Source organism: Octopus sinensis, linkage group LG11, assembly GCF_006345805.1.
Source record: "Octopus sinensis linkage group LG11, ASM634580v1, whole genome shotgun sequence".
In the NCBI taxonomy this organism is placed as follows: Eukaryota; Metazoa; Mollusca; class Cephalopoda; order Octopoda; family Octopodidae; genus Octopus; species Octopus sinensis.
Window position 1 is genome coordinate 45437726 of NC_043007.1, and position 14356 is coordinate 45452081.

Genomic DNA, 14356 nt, shown 5'->3' on the forward strand with positions numbered 1-14356 from the left:
TCTGAAAAGGAGGGGGAAATTACTAACAAATCTGCTCAGACAAGATTTCCCAAATGTGTCACTGCAGACTAATAGGAACTTCATCGGGTATGAAGGTCGTTTCTAAATAGAGTATTCTGTAGGCCAGTAGATACGGATGTCATGAGTTGTTTACTCTTTAAAATCGTGGGCTATACAGACCGCAGATTTGTGACCTTTACGGTCGGCCTAAATAAGCTTGGTGCGTCAAACCCGGCGTTCCAGGATTACAAAGACCAGATTAGCGAAGCAGTTAAGCGGGCGTTGATGGGGAGGGTCAAACGTCAACAACAAATGGTGGTTTACTCTGAAAAGGGCGATTAGAGTAGAGTCGATTAGGTTTAGGAAGATATTAACGATAGGAAGAAACGTAATTAGAAACTTAGGAGAAACACTTAGGAAAGGTATCGCAACAGACGTGCTCGCAGCGAGATTGGCCCTTGACCAATTCTTCAACTCTAAGCACGAAGATTACATTGTGAAAGCTAAGGCACTTATTCTAAGATATGGCGGAAAGAAAACCTCTTGATGGGCCCGATTGATGGATGCGTAACGTGTTAACAAAGCCACAGTGTAATATTTGGTAGACCAAAATGGGTGCATTTTACTCAGGCCGGAACACATGTGCGCAGCATTTCAGCAATACCTCGCTCAAATTTCTCCGGCTCTATTTTTAGTCGCCTCCCCATTAAACCCATCATCATATAGCACATTTCATTCTCAAAACGTTTTTTCGTCTGACGCTATAGAAGAAAATACCTCCATAACTGACACAGTAGGATTGAACAGGATATTTGAAAACCTCCATCTGTTTCGTTGCCATCCTTGTATATTTATATTTCTCGGAATGCAATCTTTTACATTATGCGTCCGTCTATTATCACTTAACATTTGTCTCCAGACCATGTAATTGTGAAGCGAACTACTTAATTCTACGGTCATGTCTGAGTTTATAAATATATGTTTGACATTAGATTCTCATGGTTTCTTAAATTAGATTTTCTCTCACCTACAATACAATATTACGGTACTACTGTGTCTCAGATCTGAATATAATTGGACACAACATTTCCATTAAAAATAAAATCTATTTGCCATCGGTAAGAAGTATTCCGTGTAAAATATTCGTGCAACAGAACATGTTGTTAAAATATATTTTAAAAACTGATGAATATCGGTTCAACGTAGAGTATGTAGCTGTTTCGAAACTTCTCATTTATAACCAAACCACTCATCACGTTATCCCACTGCTCCGTAAAGGTCTTTCGTTTCCATTTGGAGTTTCTCACTCCAATGCTTGAGAAATTCATCTCAGTTTACATCGCCATATCTTAGTTTGTGACCTTCGGTTTTTCCTACAGTTTCTTGGAATCAATTCTGTTAGCGAATTCGTTCAACTGTTATCACTTGCCATTTGGATGTCTCCAGCCCAATTAACCTTCAACGATTTTATAAATTACATTCCTACTCAGATTAACCTCGTTAATTCCTCCCCTATCAAGCACAATGCTGTGGGGCAACTACCATGCAAGTACTTTCAAAATTCGTAGCAGATTTCAACACTATTACATGACGGATACTGGAAAGTATATAGTTTATGTCCCTCTCATAATGAAGTAAATTTTCCTATGATGATAAAATAAAAGACCAGTGCACATATATTGAACTTTAGTTACAATATCATCAATCGGTGGCGAGAACCGTTTGCGTCTCGGGCAAACGGATTAGCGGCATTTGCATTTCGTCCGTCTTGACACCCTGAGTTCAAATTCCGCCGCGGTCGACTTTGCCTTTCATTTTCGCGATCGATAAAATAAGTACCAGTTGAGCATTGGGGTCGATAGACTTAGCCCTCACCCGAAATTGGTGGACTTCTGCTAAAATTTGAAGCCGATATTACTCGTTCACTTATTATATCAACAATTTACATACAATTACATATTATTGATTTGAATGAAAGGCTCAACGCAGTTTATATGACGAGTAGTTTCGCTTTAGACATTCGATACAAGTATTTATTGGAAATTACCTTGTATTTATTGAGAAACTATTTCAGGGAAGCATTCTACATGCTAGTTGCAGATGTAGTTGGAATTCCTGTAACACACAGATTTGAAGGTCTTGGATTAATCCAGAAGAATGTTTACACATTTAGTAGACGTGTAAGTGTGATTATGTTTGTATTAGACATTGTCGATACTTATAGCAGTTGTAAAATGGAAACAAAAGGTCTGTTTTAGTTGCTCTGCTGGGTTAAGTGTTCGGAAAGGAACAAGTCATTGTTGTAAAACAGTAAGAGATATGCACCACACGCACACAACCAGTTTTTTTTCTCTCCACTAAATTTATTGGCAAGCAGCTCTGCACCTCGTGGGGCTGCAGTAGAAGATACTTGTCAAAGTAGGACACTGCGCAGTGGAACTGAAATTGATAGCAAGTAACTACGAAGCAAATTCCTTAACCAAAATGTCTCAAAATCTTACTATCTTAATAAATAACTAAATCCAAGATGTTCTACTATGCCATTCATTCTACGATAGATATTAATCTCAAATTTTTAATGTGAGTAAAGAGAGGTGTATATTATTTATAATTCAATATTCAAAGAAGATTAACTGGGGGAGTGGGACAGAGAGGGGTAGAACGTGTGGGGGAGAGACTGGGAGAGAAAAAGTAGGTGAGCGGGTGAAAGAGAAATATTGGGAGAGAAAAAGTAGGTGAGCGGGTGAAAGAGAAATATTGGGAGATAGAGATTTGGATTTGGAGAGGGAAAATGGAAAGGAATGGGAGAGAGACGAATATATAATAGAGAGAGGGAGAGAGAGAGACAAACCGAGATTGAAAATGTATCTGAATACTGAAGCAACAGGATGTTTTTAAAGTTTAGCATATTTTTAAGGTTGTTAAACTGAAACGAATTAACATTACTTTCAAATTTTGGCACAAGGCCAGCAATTTCTGAGGAGGCAATAATACGATTACATCGACCTCAGTGCTCCACTGGTACTTGTTTTATCGACCCTGAAAGGATGAAAAGCAAAGCTGACCTCGGCGGAATTTGAGTTTAGGACGCAAAGACGGACGAAATACAGCAAAGCATTTTGCACGGTGTGCTAACAATTCTACCAATGCACAGACATGAACACATATAACATTGGCCTCAAAATCTGGCACGAGGTCAGCAATTTCAGGAGAGTGGTAAGTCGATTAAATCGCTTTCAGAACTCAACTGGTACATCCGAAAGGATGAAAGCTAAATTGACCTCAGCAGAATTTGAGCTCAGAATATAAAGACGGACGAAATACCAGTTTCTTTACTACCCACAAGGGGCTAAACACAGAGGGTACTATCAAGGACAGACAAACAGACTAAGTCGATTATATCGACCCCAGTGCGTAACTGGTACTTATTTAATCGACCCCAAAAGGATGAAAGGCAAAGTCGACCTCGGCGGAATTTGAACTCAGAACGTAGCGGCAGACAAAATACCGCTAAACATTCCGCCCGGCGTGCTAATGATTCTGCGAGCTTGCTGCCATAGAAACGAATCGGTATTGATTTCAAATAGTGACACGTGGCCAGCAATTTCGGGAGAAGAGGTATGTCAATTTCATCGACCCCAGTATGCAACTGGTACTTATATCTATCCCGAAAGAATGAAAAGCAAGGTCCGGTTGGGTAGAATTTTAATCCAAAATGTGAACACGGATGAAATGCCGCTACGCGTTCCGCCCGGTGTACTAACGACTCTGCCAGCTCGCCGCCATAGAAAGGAATCAATATTAAAAATTTTCATAATCCAAAAATGAATTACGCTATATAATCTGAAATAATATTTTAGAATTTAAATATCAAATGCGATTATTATTACTTATTTTTCATCAACATATTGAGATAGAATTGAAATGAAATGAGCTGGAATGGTGGCGGAAAAGGAGTGAGGAGAACTATATCGCAATTCAAGATATCTTGGTAATAAAGGACTCAGATATGACTGCATCCATCTTTTAAAAACAGATAAATCACTCTATTGCAAATACCGATAATACCAATCATTGCCTTAATTTAAACACATACACTCTCTCTCTCTCTCTCTCTCTCTCTCTCTCTCCTCTCTCTCTCTTTCTTTCTTTCTTTCTCTCTATCTATCATACACAGATATTTGCATTTATGTTTTCTATTTTTCGTGATTTCCTTCTTCGCACATTATTCATAATGCAAATAATGAACACTAGCGTCGTCAGTTACAGATTTTACGCTTCCGTTTGGCCTATCAATAGCTCACTGCATTTCTGAGGGAAACACAGATAAGAGAATATTTAATTCGAAGCAGGGCAAATATCCCAAGAGCATTATTTATTTTTCGGCTTTTTCGCCCATACATGCCATATATATATATATATATATATATATATATATATATATATATATATATATATATATATATATATATGTATTTATATATGTATGTATATATATGTATGTATATATATGTATATATATATATATATATATATATATATATGTACATACGTATATGTATACATACATATTCATATATGTATATATATATATATATATATATATATATATATATATATAATGTCACTTTGGCAATTGTCTTCTGTTTTAGTCTCGAGTCGATCAAAGCCTTGTGACTGGTTCTGGTGGATGGAAACTGAAAGAAAGCGGTCGTATAAATGTATATACAGTATATACACTTGACAAATAATATTGATGTGTTTAATTCCTCATAACTTAGCGGTTCAGCAACGAGAAACGATAGAATGAGCACCAGGCTAAAAAAATAAGCACTGGGGCGATTCCTCCGACTAAAATTTCTTCAAGACGGTAGAATAATTTTGTCATCCGGTAAATAGCTCTACTTAACAACTTCAGTTCATTTAGGAGGAACCAGTTTGTTGCAAGCATTTATCCAAGTTTCCAGATATTTCCCATATATACGGACATACAAATACAAATAAATATGTATCATACGTATGTATGTTTGAACGAAAAGATAAAGTAAAGCAATTAATTAGTAATGAACAATAGAAATATTAATAAATATGTTAAAGTGAAATTAACTTATATATGGTTTCCGATAATATTGTTCTAGTAATCTATTATATAAAATCCGTTCTGTATGTCTGTGTGTGTGTCTTCTGGGATCATCCATCCGATTGCGCTCAAATTTGATATGTAGATACCGAGGTGTATAAGTCTTGAAAACATTACAAATATCGATTCCAGGCGAGAATGCGATCGATAAAGCCGTGGGAATGTGTATTTGTACGCGCAAGTACATCAACTGTTGCGATCGATACTACGCGTACGCGAGAAAAATGCACGGTGCCTCAAATTTAGGTTAAATCAGTGTTTCTCAAAGGGGAAGCCAATGAGACAGTCGGACAAGTTGTTTTGAGAAAATTAAGTTTAAATGTTTGACAACTCAGCACCGTCTATTGGACGGGGGACGATTTGCTCGTATTGGTATATCTAACATTCTAATTCCTAATTTTGACAGAAGATAAGTCATTTCTCTAAGAGGAAAGAAAAGTTGATTACATTGACCCAATGGGACTTTTTCTATCGATCCCGAACATATAAAAGATAAATCCATCCTCAGCAGATTTTGAATCAGAAGATAAATTCAGAAGAAAAGCCATTAAGCTTTAGTCTTGAGTGTTATTGATTCTGCCGTCTCGACGTCTTTCTTGGCTTCAGATTTTCGCACATGAACAGCAATTTCAGGCGGAGAGCGATAGTGGATTACATGGACCTTCATCAACCTCGAACGTAAAAACACTCAGCGTATGTTTCACCATGCGGTGGTTGAATTTGAAAATAGTTCAAACATGTGCCTCAAATCACAAGTTGTTGTCTTAGAAAAGGACTGTGAGAAGAGCGTTCCGTGGCAAAAAACATCCCTAGGAACTGGTTGGTCACTATTTGAATATCCACGAATATAGTTCTTCTAAATGGGTCTGATCTAAAGCCTAACAATATTAAAATCACATTATAAGAGTTATATAACTAAAATTGTTCTGAAGTTTTTAAATGTCGTCATATAGACGATTAAATCCATCCATCCTCTGTATATAACTGGTACTTACTTTATTGAGCATAAAATAATGGAAAGAAATGCTGTTACCGGCAGGAATAAAAATTAGAACGTAAATGGATGTAACTAAATACCAGGAGTTATATGTCCGGCATTACACTACCAAAGCATCTGGTTTAATTAATGATTGTTCTTGGTTAAAGCACAAAGGCGTACTTTTCGGAGTAGTGGTGTTACTCGATTAAATCGACCTTTCTACTCGACTGGCAATATAATTTATCGTTCCACAAGGATGAGGCATATTTGAACTCGGCGGGATTTGATCTCAGAACGTAAAAATTATAATTAAATGTCACGTGGCATTTTTTCAACACGCCAACGATTTTACTACTCAATTTTTCTAATTATGTAATTAATTTGTTTCTCATTTAGGCAGAAGAATAGCAATTTTCAGGGATGGTGTCAGTCGATGCGACTGACCTCAAGATTTGAGTGGTATTTTATAGAATTAAAAGCTGAGGGATGAAGGACAAATTCTACCTTAGTAGGACTTGTACTCAGAACATAAAGAACCAAACCATATGTCGCAACGCACTTTCCTGACGCTCTAACAATTCTGCTAGACGGCCGCCTTAGAATGGTTTCTGATTTAGGTACAATTTAGGTCGATATAATCATCTCAGCAACTTAATACTTGATTGGTAAATAATTTAACTGATCCGGTAGGGGTGAAAGTTTACCTCGGCGGAATTGGTAATTAAATATCACAAGACATTTTACCGCTTCTCGGTAACTTGAGCGCGAAATTTGGCTTTTATATTTTTGGCGTCGATAATTCAAAAATAGCCTCAATCCAGGACTGTTAATTTGTGTAAGACTTAGATCGATGGTCGTGAACACCTGAAACATCTGTTCCGGCATTTTGTGTAGGAATCAATAATGGTAAATTATATGGGACATGCATTAAGTTGGGTATCACAACAAACCTGAATCAATGGAGACTTTTATACATGAACAACCGTCAGTCTTCTGCAGAAAACTACTACTATAATATATACACTTGCGTCTTCCACAGTGATAAAATAAGTGCCAGTTGAGTACTAGGGTCGATGTAATCGACTATCGCCCTCATTCCAAAATTGCTGGCCTTGTGTCAAAATTTGAAACCAATATTTTGTGATAGGTGACTTTCGTAAAGTTTCGTAGAATGACTTCAGTATTGGGTTTGCATCTAATTTATCGACTTTGAAAGTATGAAAGTGAAAGCTAACTTGGGTTGGATTTGAACTTATAACAAAAAGTGAGAAGTTGGTTGTACCAAGACATTTGGTCTGGGACTTTACATATTTTGAATGCAAATGCTTTATAAAACTATCAATTTAAGGCAAAGATTTTTCGGAGAAAATTTTGTAGTTAGGATATTTTAAATAAAAACATATATCGATGGTCAGCTAATCAGTAAATTTCTACTTCATCAATATGAAACATACATAAAACCCTAATCGTATTTTATGAGCTTTAATGTTATATTCTCGCCTGCATCCAAGTTGTTTGATCTATGATATACGTATGAGGGGAGTATTACCCATTTAAGTCGGCTATAAGCTGGAAAAGATTACTTTTAGACACAAGTGGCTAATATAAATATTCAATATGCTTAATAAACTTCTGCTGCATTTGGCATTTAAGAATTCATTTTCTATCTGTCTTCAAAAGAATTTAACTCAGCTAACTAGAGTCATAATAAGGATTTACAACGCAAGAGCATAAAGCTTGAGTCATACGTTGCCGAAAGGTTCGTAAACTGTTATATTCTCATATTGACAGCACATTAACGGATATATCCTGTGGTGCAACTGTGCAGCATTTAAAATAATATAATATAAATTGAATTAGTCACACAACGTAATAAACTCTGACGTAACTGTGCATTCGATTGAAGAATGTCAGATATTTACTGCAATCTATTTTGTATACCGCTCGAAAGCTGAAAGGTAAATTTAAAATCTGTGTGATTGGAAAACGAACGTAAAGATATGAAAACTGCAGGACGTTTGACCAACAGAATCTGCTGACAATACCATCACAGTATAAGAGCTTCTCACGTTTGCATAAAAATGCATGCTCTTCACATTACTGAATTTCAAATAGCCCTTACAAACATACACGAAGTACAATAGATATTATCGATTGCAGAAGATTTTATGTCTTTAGTCAAGAGAGAAGGCAGTAGATATATCCCTATACAGGGTCCTCAAGACAGGCGATGGCGGTATGATAAGCATCCAGAAATCTGGTTCAAATGCTTGTAACACACATGGTCCTCGTAGTTATGAAGAGATATGTCAAGACTTAATTAACTGCGCAAAAATTTTATCCATCTCTCATTCCACGAAAATAATAACTGTACATACAGACAACATCGATAACGAAAGTGATTTCATGAAACTTTGAAAGTGACCTACTCACTAAATTTCCGATTCTAGCCATATTAGAATACAACAATAGACATCAGGAAACGTCCATAGCAAAATCCTCAGGCACTGCCGAATTCAAACAAACCGGAAATGATAGGAGTACAAACCTGAAATAAATAAATAAATATATAAATCATGACGTCAAAATATTTTCAGACATTATTAAATATAAAGAGAGAAATACAATGTACAATAAACAATACCACCCAATATATACATTGTGTTCTTGATTTATATACACACATATAAGTGTAAATGGTACTGAAAATACGATACACACATGGCTATTTGTCTGTCTGCATGTCGGTATGTATGTATGTATGTATGTGTGTGTGTATGTATGTGTGTGTATGTATGTATGTATTTATGTCATTATTCTAGATTTCTTGCCAATAGAGAAAGAACCGCTTTCTAACCTAGATCCAAGGTTCCTTCATTGGAATTACATCAACAACAGGTTATTTCTGTATGTATGTATGCATGCATGCATGTATGTATGTATGTATGTATGTATGTATGTATGTATGTGCAAATTTGTATGTTTTTTATATATATTCTCATGCACATAGTTACATATCTAGACATGCTCTATATATTTAAATGATAAATTTCTGGAACATTTTACAGATTTTACAGTTCCAGTGATAGGGTTAGATCTGTAGACTTCGAATTAGCTTTCTCCTTTCTGGTTTTGAGACGCCTAATTTCTCAATATTGATATTTAGGCAGTGTGTTACATGTGCCAGAGCCCCAATAATTATGGGTATAAACCTGAACTTGTAATCTGGATAGAGTAACTGCAGATTTCTCTTTTTCACTGATCTTCAGGTTTATGTTCACATCAGCTGGGTAGCTAATTTCCACAACAGTGCACAGTTTCTCTTCTCTATGTATGTATGTATGTATGTATGTATGTATGTATGTATGTATGTATGTATGTATGTATGTATGTATGTATGCATGCATGTACTGATGCCTGAAATGGAAGAAACTAAAATTTAAAGCACTTATTTTTACAATGTTACATATTACAAGAACTTTTATGTTTTATAGAGCTGTCATTTAAAAAAATATAAGCAATAAAATTTATTATTAACAATCTTCATATAAATGCTTATGTAGTAATAGCAACACCGTTGACACTGAGCACGCGCATTCACAGAAATCTTTTAACCAACCACAGGCATTTCAGATAGATAATATTACTACAGTTTTCAAGTAAAATTAAATTTAAATCAATATTCTTTTTACACTTGTAGTTGTGGTTCTTTTAAACTTTTAATGAACAGAGTATTTATCAAACTGGGTCTATTTTGATTGAAGTATAGAAGTATTGATTTTCAGACGGAGCAATATTATTATATAACCAAACTACTACTTGTATGCAATCCCTGCATTGCTGTTAGGGAATCGGTAGCTATTGCCACCATCGAAGAGTGGAAGACAATGAACTGAGAAATAAAACGATTGACTAAAGTAAAAAGGAGAAATCGAAGACGACAAACATTTTTTCCCAAGACTTATAAGGAAAAGAGTTTCCACATCGACGGAACTAGAAAATTTAAGACAAATCCCTTAGAGACTTTCTAGAAACGTATATATTGAAAAGCCTATATTCAATAATCGAAACAAAATCACGAGATATGGAAAAGAAGATACACGAAAACCAGAGTGAGAGAGGCGTGTCAAAAATCGCTAAAAGAGTTGAAAATTTAGAAGATATAAATTAGATCGAGAGGTACGTTTTAAGAACGATAGAAAAGAGTTTTTGAAAATATTACTCGTTATATTTATACATATTGTATGTAAGAGTAGATGTGTACCTGACGCCACAGTTAGTGAGATTCAGCTGTGTGTTAACCTGTAATCATGTATGTTGGGTGTACTACACGTAAACACAAAGCAAGCAAAAAAAAAAAAAAACTGGGAAAATGATAAATAAAAAAATCAAAACAGAAAGTAGAAAGTCGAGTGCAAGGCATAAATTTTTAAGTGTAAGTAACGGTTGCACTAAATAAAGTTTCTGTGTCTTATAATCATATACTACTACTACTACTACTACTACTACTACTACTACTACTACTGCTACTACTACTACTACTACTACTACTACTACTACTACTACTACTACTACTACTACTACTGCTGCTGCTGCTGCTGCTGCTGCTGCTGCTACTACTACTACTACTACTACTACTACTACTACTACTACTACTGCCGCTGCTGCTGCTACCACTGCCAATCCCACTGCTACTGCTACTGCTGCTGCTGCTGCTTTTACTCCACTACTAGTGCAATAGTAGAGTGGGTATTATGTCAGATATATAAAAATGAAAATGCAAAGCTGTGAGACTTTCGAATGTACTGTACAGTGGGTGAAATGCGTGTGTCGGTATATGTGTGCGAGTAGTATATATATATATAATATATATATATATATATATACACACACATGTATATGCCTATATATATGCATATGCTGATGCCTATATGTATATATATAAATACATATATATATATATATATATTATATATATATATATGCATATATATATATATATATATATATATTATATATATATATATATATATATATATATATAATTTATAACACTTTGTATTCCAATTTCTCAACGGAAACTATATTAAGAGAGACACACAAATGAAAAAATAACAAAATTACATCAAAATTACAAAATATGTAAACTAAAATAATGGTTTCAAATTTTGGCACAAGGCCAATAATGTTGAGAATGGGCTAAGACGATTACATCGACCACAGTTTGCAACTCGTACTTATTTTATCGACCCCGAAGTGATCGACCTCGGCTGTATGTTGAACTCAGGACTCGGAAGACGTGTAAAATGCTGCTAAGCATTTTGTCCCGCGTGTTAACAATTCTCTCAGCTCACCGCTGTACATGAACTATAATAGTAACTGTTAACAACGAAAGAGATTTATAATCAGTCGTCACGATTTTATTAGATACAGCATAACTACTATATTCATTTTCTTCTTTCTACAAATCACGATGTCAACCTGCTACTGTTATACTGCAATTTGAAAATGCGATCGAGAAAGTCTGGAGAGATGCTTTTAGGAAAGTTATTCCTTTAATATAAATACAAACACCAGTTTCAACTCAAATACAATGTGTGGCTAAATAGCCTCCCAGATTTACTATTCTTGATAAACTTTCCAACAGCAAACACAGGCTGTGCACCATTTCAAACGATCAAAGAAACTAAAAAATTCACGGTACATTAGCGACAAGAAGACACCTGCTAACGCCAGGTGCACCACATCAACGGCTGTGAAAAAGAAGTGAGGTATTTCTCTAACATCCTGTACATAAACTGTTATTTAAGAAAATCAAATTCGTATCTTATATGAGAGGATGAGAAGAATACCGCATAAGAAAAAACAGTCCATGTCTCGCAATGCATATAAGAGTGTATTACACTCTGTAATTCAAAGGGTTCAAACTCATCAAACACCATGTCACACAAATTGAACTTGAGAATTGCATTAAGGATATACGCGTCTATATAATGCTACGTTATTTACACGTTCGTACCGGTGCAAGAAATTCGCTTGATCGAACAATTGGATGATTTAAGGTATTTTTGCCCCCTGACATCACAAAATGCGTCTGAATAAACGTTGCCGGACAGCAAATAGAGACTTTGACATTGGTTAGAAAATATTTTTCGTTTTTAACCTCATATATAGTATACACTAGGGATTTTGACCTTTAAATTTTGGAAGAAAATGCGGATTATACTTGAGGATTTCCGGTACGTCTGTTTGTACGTGTGTGTCAGTGTGTGTGTGTATTAAGAAAGGGTATCCGTTTGTTTATCTTCCCATTAATGAGCGATTCGTGGAATAAGTGTGATAGAATACGGAGACGCAGTACTACCGTAAGCGTAATATAATTTTCCACGTGTAGGCACATTTATATAATTCATGGGACATACATAGTCGTAGATAAACCAGTCAGTTTTCAAGTTTATTATAATCACGTGAATTCAATGTAATTTTTCTAGAACGTACCATGTATTGGCTACATGAACCTCTCCTCTTGATTTTCGCAGTTTCATTAATTTTTTGGCATAAAGGTCTAAACCATAGTGTAAGTACTGTTAGTAAGATTGTATTTGTGAATTCTCTTTCTCCCGAATGTTACGACAAACGCAAACACATGATCAACTCTTGTGTCGTAGTTGAGGGTTATGCAATTTCTTGCTCAAGAACCTGTAAAGGTAACTTTTGTTTATAGTGTTCAAACATTTATAGTGTTCAAACATTTGTGCTGTATGTATGTATGTATGTATGTATGTATGTATGTATGTATGTATGTCACGCCCTCCATGAAATCAACATAGCCATTAAAGGTGCACGATGTGCCACACATCGGATGTAGGAGTGATCGCAGATCAACGTGAAAGGAACCGTTTTTGTCCAAACGTGAATCGAGACAAGGATCTTGAAATTGTGAGTGCAACACACTAACCATTAAGTCACTCACCTTCTACGTACACATGCATACATATTTATACACATATATGTCTGCATATATGTTCGCATATATGTATCTATATATATTCACACACACATACATATTTATACATACATATATACATACATGTATAAGAATTTTTATGCGTATGTATGTATATGTAATATATATAAAATGCATCTATCTACCTATCTAGATTACATAAATAGAAAGTTACAAATACACATACACACACTCTTACACACACTCAAACACATATATACATACTCACACATACATACATAATACATACATACATACATACATACATACATACATACATACATACATATATATACATGCGTATATGTGCGCACATGTGTATATATGTCAACATTTTTCCTTACGTGCATGGGCGTGTTTAGTGTAGTGTTTTAAGTTTTTTCCTGAATGATGTATGTTATATAGTTGTATAGTTCAACTCATCAAACAGAATATATCGCTCTGCAAAAAAGATAAAATTAGAAGAGACGACAAAAATAGAACTGGAAATAGATAAGACGAAAAGCTGATAAGTTGCAGCATAACAATGTAGGTAGTCTTATAAAATATGCATCTATCAGACTCTCAATCTATACAGCACAGACGCAGACACACACACGTATACAGCGCGTTGAGTGTGTTTGTGTGTGTGTGTATATATATATATACATATATATATATGTATGCATATATATATATATATATATATATATATATATATATATAATATATATATATATAATATATATATATATGCATACATACATACATATATATATATGTATGTATGTATATGTATGTATGCAAGTATATATATATATATATATATACACAGAGAGGGAGAAAGGCAAAGAAAGAAAGAGAGGGAGATACACACATAGATGTATACGCACACGCACACACACATACGCACACACACAGAGAATCATTCGGCACTCTCACAGGCATATATGTTATTCATTTATTCATTTATTCTTTTATAGTTTCAGCAATTGGACAGCGGCGATTGTAGAGCAACGCTTTCAAATGTTTTACTGAACGGATCGACCAGAGCACTTGTAGTCCTTTTCTTTTTAAAGTCTGGTACGTATTCTATCATGCTTATTCCATGAATCGCTCATTAATGGGAAGATAAACAAACGGATGCCCTTTCTTAATACACATACACACTGACACACACGTACACACACGTACACACAGATGTACCGTAAATCCACGTGTATAATCCGCATTTTTTCCCCCAAAATTTAAA

The 14356-nt window shown here is 35.0% G+C and overlaps 1 protein-coding gene across 7 annotated transcripts in view; it reads right to left on the bottom strand.

Moving 5' to 3' along the window:
• Positions 1–14356, bottom strand: part of LOC115217118 (gonadotropin-releasing hormone II receptor-like) — a 583545-nt gene that overhangs the window by 415879 nt on the left and 153310 nt on the right. For 4 of the 7 annotated variants that reach the window (XR_005001277.1, XM_036507455.1, XM_036507456.1 and 1 more), the window contains exon 2: positions 8553–8667. The exons of 2 other annotated variants lie outside the window; for them this stretch is intronic. The gene's annotated coding sequence lies outside the window, so the exon portion shown is untranslated. Of the gene's footprint in view, positions 1–8548; positions 8668–14356 lie in introns of all 7 variants that reach the window. One more of the 7 variants, XM_036507454.1, reaches the window with a different exon arrangement.